We start from the raw sequence: 7,609 nt of genomic DNA on the forward strand, positions 1-7,609 counted from the left end.
AGGAGGAGGAGAAGGAAGTGGCTGCGGAGCGCTCGGCCAATGAGTGTCTGGAGCTGTGATTAACCAGGCAGCAACACATCATTTCCTCCCGGCGCGGATCCAGGCAGCCGGGAGGGAGAGGGAAGGCGGCGGGGCGGGGCCGTCCCCGCGCCCCCTGCAGGCGCCTAGCCGGGGGCGAGCCCGCCGAGCCCCGCCGAGCCTGGCCGAGCCGCCCCCGGCGCGCCCGGCGCTGTCTGGCCGGCAAGGAGGAGGCTGCGAGCGCGCCGCCCGCGGGGCTCCTCGGAGGCGGGGAGGCGGCGGGGCAGGCCCGAACCGGGCTCCCACGGCCGGGGTGGGAGGTGGCGAGGCTGCGCAGCGGGGTGAGTGCCCAGGTAGGCGCGGGCGGGGCCGTCTGGACAGCTCCCGGGGGCGGGCGGGCCGGCGGGCCGGCGGGTGGGCGGGCTGCCTCCCGGGCTCGGGACTTCGGGCGGCGTGCGGCTGGAGTCCAGCTTGGCAGACTTAGGCTGGATTCTCGGAGAGAAGCCTCGGCATTCTCATCCAGGCCATTTCTGACCTGTCTTCGATCCCCTTCCACTTCGCTGATTTCCTCGCAAGGTCTGGGGTTATGCAAGAGCTTGCCATTTTTGCAGTCCGCCTCCTTAGTAATAAAAATATGCATTTGGGGCGTGGGGAGGGGGGTTCTGCGGTAATCTAGCCCTGTCCTAGGCGCCATGAGAGCTTACAGTGGATAGGAAAGGACATTCCTCGCTACAGAGAGGCTGACAACCTCGGTCCTTAGATACACAAAACACACCAGTGTGCTAATATTATCCAGAGCATCAAAAAGGCATGTGAGGATCAAATTTTGCATGGTGCCTGCTGAGTGTAAGGAAAGCACCAAGCCATTTTCTCTGCCCTCTAGAAGTTTAGAATGCACAGTTCTATCACAAAGCCAAATAAAAGCGTGAAGCTAATAAATGGGACTACCATAAAGTATTTTTATCTCTACAGGTTCATTCATGCAGCAGGCATTTACTGGGTGACTGTCTGCAGTACTGCAAAAGGCTGCAAAGAAAATGGAAGATCTGGTCCCTGCAGGTCAGGAGTTCACAATCTAATTAGAAACACAAGGCAAATATACATGAAACCCCTAGAAAAGAATCCCCAGGTACTATACAAGCAAGAAGATGTAGAAGGCTGGGGGCATTTTTCCATAAGGGGAAGGGCTTTGTACCTGTATGACTGGTGGGAATCAGGAGAGGAAATTACAGGTCAGTCAAGCAAGAGTGCCTGTATGTATTCTGGCTCTGTAGAACAATGTGGCAGGGACCTCAGTGTCACTTGGCTGAAGCGTCAGCCCTGCCACTTACAAACTGTGTGACCTTGGGCACATTTTTACCCTCTTTAAGAGGGAATATAGCCTGTCTCATGAAGTTTGTTGTGCGGTTCAAATGAGATTACACACATGTGGGAGCTTCTCAAGCTGCTGTGTAAATATTCCTCGGTCGGGTCCATTTACAGCGTCCTCATGTTACTGACCTCTTCTTGGTAAGCTGTCTTGTAGTATCCTCTAGGCTGTAAGCTCCAAGAGGGCAGAAACCAAGTTTGGTTGTGTCCACCACGTATCATCATGCCTAGCAGAGTAGCACATGTGAGTACTCAATGAAGGTTTGCTGAGTAAGTCAATAAATGAACTAATGAATCCTGTTAAGCGTTTGACTGTTCCTTTTATCTCTGACTTCACAGCGGTCTTATTGGGTGGCTGGCTCGATGCAGAATCCTCTAACTCAACCCTCATGTAAACTAAGTTGTATTCCAGGAGACTCTCTGGGAGGATTCTGGGTACTTCTTGCAGCCTTGTAACATAGATAAATTGATAGATTGTGTGTGTGTGTGTGTGTGTGTGTGTGTGTGTGTGTGTGTATAAAACAGGAGGATACACAAGGGTACAGCCCTTAACACAAGGCCCACCAATGCAAGAATATAGCCCAAATACAGTCCTTTGGCTTGGATACCTTAACCCAGGGTTTCTCAACCTTGGTGCTATAGACATCTTTGGTTGGATAATTATTGTGGGGTGCTGTCCTGTGCAATGTAAGAGGTTTTTGCAGCATCCTTGACCTCTATCCATTACATGTAAATAGGACTCCCTCCACAGTCATGACAACCAAAAATGTCTCCAGACATTGCCCAATGTCTAGGGAGGTGGAAGGAAGCAAAATCACTGCCCATTGAGAACCACAGCTCACCCCAACATCTAACGCACTGATTTAACTCTGGTGGAAAATCACACTAGTAAAGTAACTTGGAGGAAATACATCTTCTGTTTTTCTCAGATTCCCAGATCTCTTCCATCGTATGTTTCAGGGAGCAGGACTCTTGTTAATTAATTGCCTGCTGCATTGTGAATTGGCAACTCTTCTGTTTTCTGCATATCCTCCTCCTTTACGCCCAGATCAACATGTTCATTTCTAAAAGTCAACAGCTTTCAAAAACTATTAGGAAACAGAATCTTGAGCAACCTAAGAGCCCTGTACAATATTTTCCTATAAAATTGGGGAAATTTATTCCATAAAATTTTGCAGATTGTGATACAGAATATAAATTATAATTTTTAGAAATGATTTCATTTAAAATATCTAAGTAACTATAGTGAGTGATTTTCTCTCATCTTAAAGCCATTTCTTTTTGGCTCCCAGAGTGTTTTCCTTTCATAATGGTATAAAGGAACATGGCTTATTAAAACCTATAAAGCAAAATTCAGCTTAGTTATGTATATCAACTTTTACAAGCAAATTCTTTAGAAGAATATTGGTGGGATGTTTGAGAGCTGGTGTTGATGAGAATCATGATGGATTGATGTGCTGCAGTTAAATTTCTAGAGGTTTCTGGAAGAAAAATAAAGATTAATGGTTGAAGGAATGAACAAACAAATTCTGATAAGTCTGTTCATTTGATTTGGGCATGTAGAACCAAAAAAATATCCCTGCTCCCAGCAGGCAATAGTACCATGTTTACAATGCGAGCAGACATTTTTGTTCAGCAAGACAATATCATCTGTCTTATTAAATAAAGTTATTTGAAGCATTGGTTTTATAGTTTTGTTCATATTTAGTTTTGGTTGTACAGTTGTGTAATGGTTACAAGCATATGGAGATTAGTTTACATCTAGTTGAGTGGTCGTTCACATTTAAGTTGAGCGTTGAAGGCTGGGTAGGCATCCAAACTGCTTAGAAAAAGCACACAGTTTGAGGGCTGGATGTGGTTTATGGTAAAGCAATTCTCCCATTTCTGTTTTGTTAGACTGGAACTAGGACACATGCTCTTAGGGGATCTCCAAGTTCTCTATGAAATTTGTTCTTTTGCTTCAGTTACAATATTTTTAAAAGAAATTAATATCATATTAAAGTAATTAATATGATGCATATTCTGGATCATATAAATGTCTACCATACAACCATGATTCCACTACCCTTTTTTGCTATGTACCTATAAAGAACATGCAGTTCATTTAAATGAAATTTTATAAAAATTATTTAAGGCATCACTGAAGGTCCATGGAATTTTTTTTCCTTTTGAAGGTGTCCATACATTACTCAAGTGTGGGAAATACTGACCAAGCTGCATCGTAACTATTCCTGGCGAATGATGAATTAAAAGACCCTGAGATCTAGAATTTAGTCCTAATACTGAGGCCCATAAGAAACCAGTATTATGTTCCAAAGATTGAAATGACTGGATCAGAACAGTAAGAGGTGGAAGGGATATCATAACCTGAAAGGGTCACTAAAAGTCCTATCAGGACTGGCACCCTTTTCCTCAAAAGGTAAACATTTAACCAGTTAGGACAGACACTTGTTTATCTTCCAGTTAAACTTTCCCAGGTGTATGAATGACTCGTTAATTGTTCATTTCATACAAGACTTTATTGGCCATCCACCATATTCAAAGAACTGTGGGAGCTACAGCCACTTCCCACTTGGGAAAGTTCATCCAGTGATTCCTGGCACAGCGGGTTACATGCAAACCAGTGTGCGGCTATGAGCCAACCATGTGATAAAAGAGGCATTACAAAACCATTGCAGAAAGGAAAGATTATTCATTAAACAATGTTGAGGCACTTGGACAAAATCCTATTATTGCATCTTCTCACACCATTCCTGAAAAGATTTCCAGAAGAAATAAAGAGTTAAACATATTTTTTAGATTATAAATTAACTCAAAGCAAATATAGGTAGATACCTTTGGATGAGGAAAGGACTTTTTTTGTCTGTACCACAGGGCTTGCAGGATCCCAGACCAGGAATCGAACCCAGGCCCACAGCAGTGAAAATGCCAATTCTTAACCACCGGACCGCCAGGGAATTCCCAGAAAGGACTTTCTAAATAAAAGCTATGGAAGAAATAAAAAAGATTGGTTGGCTTGACTATGTAAATTTTTTTCCTTAAAATGCCTTAGGGAACAAGCAAACAAATAAAAGGGGGTGGGGGGAGCCAAGTAGTGAAGCTACTTACAACATATACTCGAAAGGGTTAAAATCTTTAATATATTAAAAAAACTTACAAATCAACACAATGTACCTTTTAATAGAAAGTTGGGTAGATGTCATAACAGACAAGGAAAAATAAATTTTACATATGAACATCAGGAAAAAGTTTACTCTAAAAATTGAAAGGGTAGTGCAAACAAAACTGAGATAAAATGTTTTACACAATTTGTCAGCAATTGAGCATCTTATCTGTTGGTAAGATTGACTTTTAAAGGACATTCAGTTGCTGTGGAGACTGTAAACTGGAAAGCAGTTTCTTGAAGATAATTAAATGATATGTATCAAATACCTTAAAAATATTTATACCCCGATACTTTAATCCCATTTCAGGAATTTATTCTATGAAAATAATCATCAATCACACAAAGATTTATATAAAAGAATGACCATCATCTAATAATTTTGGAAATGCCAGCAATAAAGCATAAGTTGAAAAAATAGGATACAAAGATAATATTCCAATTCCATGACCCTTATAAACACACAAATCCCTCACACTCACATATACACAAAGATGAAAGACTAGAAGGAAATTATTTCAGATGTGTGGTAATTATCTTTGAATCATGGATAGGGTTGACTTATTCTTTACACATGTCTGTATGTTGTAAGTTTTCTATATTACTTTCATAAGCAGAAATAATCATTATAAAAATAGAAATGCATATATTTTTAAAGGGTCTGACGATCATGGAACAAACCTAACTGGTGAGGAATGTATATGGACTTATATGTGTGAAGCGGGAGTTAGGAATTAGAGAATAGAATTCAAATTAGGCCTTTTTGTGCTCTGCTGGTAGGTCCATATCTTTCAGAAGAAAATTTCCCAGAGGTCTCAGAGCCTTGTCTCATTCTTTGCCTGCATCTCAGTCTCTTTGTGACTCATTTCCTTGCAACCTTGAGGGCTAGATGCCCATCAGCCCTGTGCTCGGTCTTGCACACATTCTGAAGCTGCTTGAGTTTCTAATTCGCTTAACTATGGTTAATTTTGCTACATTGTAGAATGTGGATTTTTTAAAAGCTACTCCCGTGTATGAATGCCCTCAGGACAACCAAATTAATTCCTTCCTCAAATTAAACAAATATATTTTGAATATAACTGTGTAGTTCTTGGTAGAATCCAGCATTACAGTGGCTTTTTGTTTTTAAGGAACATTCCTTTGCCTGACTGGTCCCTCCGAACACTGGCATCATGAAGACATTTTCATGGATAAGAAATCAAATTAATTTTCCAAGTCCTAGTGTAGCCCTACTCTACCAATATCTAAAATCCAAAGGCTTCCTTTTTGTTAACCTACTTTTGTTTAATGAAACTCCAGAGATCAGCTGCTAAGTAAGGTTAATTACATACAGCCGAGGACTAGCTATGTGACCTTAGTTAGGCAGGTAACTTCAGATTGCAGAGCCTAGCTTCTCCTTAGGTGGAAACTGAGGGGTGAATTGCGTTTCAGAGGTCTCTCAGTTTCAAAATTCCACGACTCATGTTAGAATTACTAAGAAGCTTATTATCTGAAATTGTTGATGCTGTGTTTGACATTTTGGGGGACGAAAAGCTTAAGATTCTCTAGGAACTAACAGAAGGCCAGTGGCACTGGAGTGAAAGGAGCATATGGTGAAGTGACCAGAGAAGACTGAGGTGGCCCAGCCCATTCATGCAGGTCTCACAAGAACAGAGCCAGGGAAGTGATTAAAGGGGTTTAAGCAAAGGAGTGAGTGACAAGTTTGCTTGAAGTCATTTATCATTGCACCCGAGACATCTGTACTCCTTTGTTAACAAGATTTTTCCCCTAATAATTATTTTGTTTAAAAAAAAAGATACAAAGTATGCAAATACAAAAGGATATATTGTATAACAAAAAGTAAATTCCAGAATCACCATTTTCCCAGCCACCCATCCTCTTAATGCCGGCTTCTATGTGTCCTTACAGAAACATTGTAGACATTTTAAAACTATACATTGTGCACTCTTCTGTCCTTTGCTTCCTTTATTTATCACCATACCAATAATACTAGGCCCTATTGTTAAATAGTCTTTGCTATTACAACGAAGTAATTACAAGTTTTACTATTATTGTTCCCCCCTTCAAGTAAACATAGATTCACAGAAGTAAGACTGGAAGGGACCAAAATCTCATCTAGTCCCAGCTCTGCCTTTTACAAGGAAAAAGTTTATTGCTGAAAAGTCATGTGATTCCTCAAGGTCTCACAACTCCTTAAGGTAAGGCTGGATTCGGAACCCGGCTGTCCTAATCACCTTTAGGTCCCTTTATACTTTCTGATTAGAAAGTTATACACGTTGTAATTAAAAATGCTTTTTAAATGATATGCATTGTATGATCTGATTTTTAATTTTTAAACAGATATGTATGATGCACAGAAATGAGTTTGGAAGATATGCAATAAGATGCTGTCAGTGGTAATCTTGGCAATGTGGGTGATCTTTATACTTTCTTGGTTTTTATAGCAAGTTTATTGAGGTTAAAGTCACATACCATACAATTAACCCATTTAACCCATTTGAGTGTACAATTCAATGGTTTTTAGTATATTCACGGAGTTTTACAGCCATCACTACAATCAATTTTAAAACATTTTCATTACCTCCAAAAGATACCCTGTACACATTAGCTCACCATATTTACACTTTTTATTCTTATTTGTATTTACTAAAAATTTTAAAGTAATTGGTACTGTTATAATAAAAATAAACAAATCTATTAGAAAGAAAATTAAAATAATGCAATATTCACTATGAAAATATACAGAGGAAAAGTATTTCAAAGGAGATAAAATCACTTAATTTTACTATTTCTGATATAAATAGATATAAATTTTGGATAATTTTCTCTTGGTCTTTTCTGTGCATATTTATATATTACAAGGAAATAAGCATAGCTTTCTCCTACTTGTCTTAGTTATATTATTAGCATTTTCCCAAGTCATTAGAGATTCTCTGAGAGTATGATTTTTTTGACTGATTTAAGCCTATGGATAGACCACAACCTTTTACAGCATCTCATTATTTCCTTAGGATAGGTTCCTCAAAGTAGGAATCTAGATCATATTTCCAATTGCTAAGT

General features: G+C 40.0%; 1 long non-coding RNA gene across 2 annotated transcripts; it reads left to right on the top strand.

Moving 5' to 3' along the window:
* Window positions 1-81: 81 nt before the first annotated feature.
* LOC309662432 lies at window positions 82-7,268 on the top strand. 2 transcript variants are annotated; one of them, XR_014264673.1, is made up of 2 exons: window positions 82-371; window positions 991-7,268. It is a non-coding gene; the product is annotated as an uncharacterized lncRNA (long non-coding RNA). The 2 variants fall into 2 exon arrangements; XR_014264674.1 differs by having other exon boundaries at window positions 82-359.
* Window positions 7,269-7,609: the final 341 nt, after the last annotated feature.

Source organism: Balaenoptera physalus (genome assembly GCF_965194825.1).
Source record: "Balaenoptera physalus genome assembly, chromosome: 6".
Taxonomy (NCBI): Eukaryota; Metazoa; Chordata; class Mammalia; order Artiodactyla; family Balaenopteridae; genus Balaenoptera; species Balaenoptera physalus.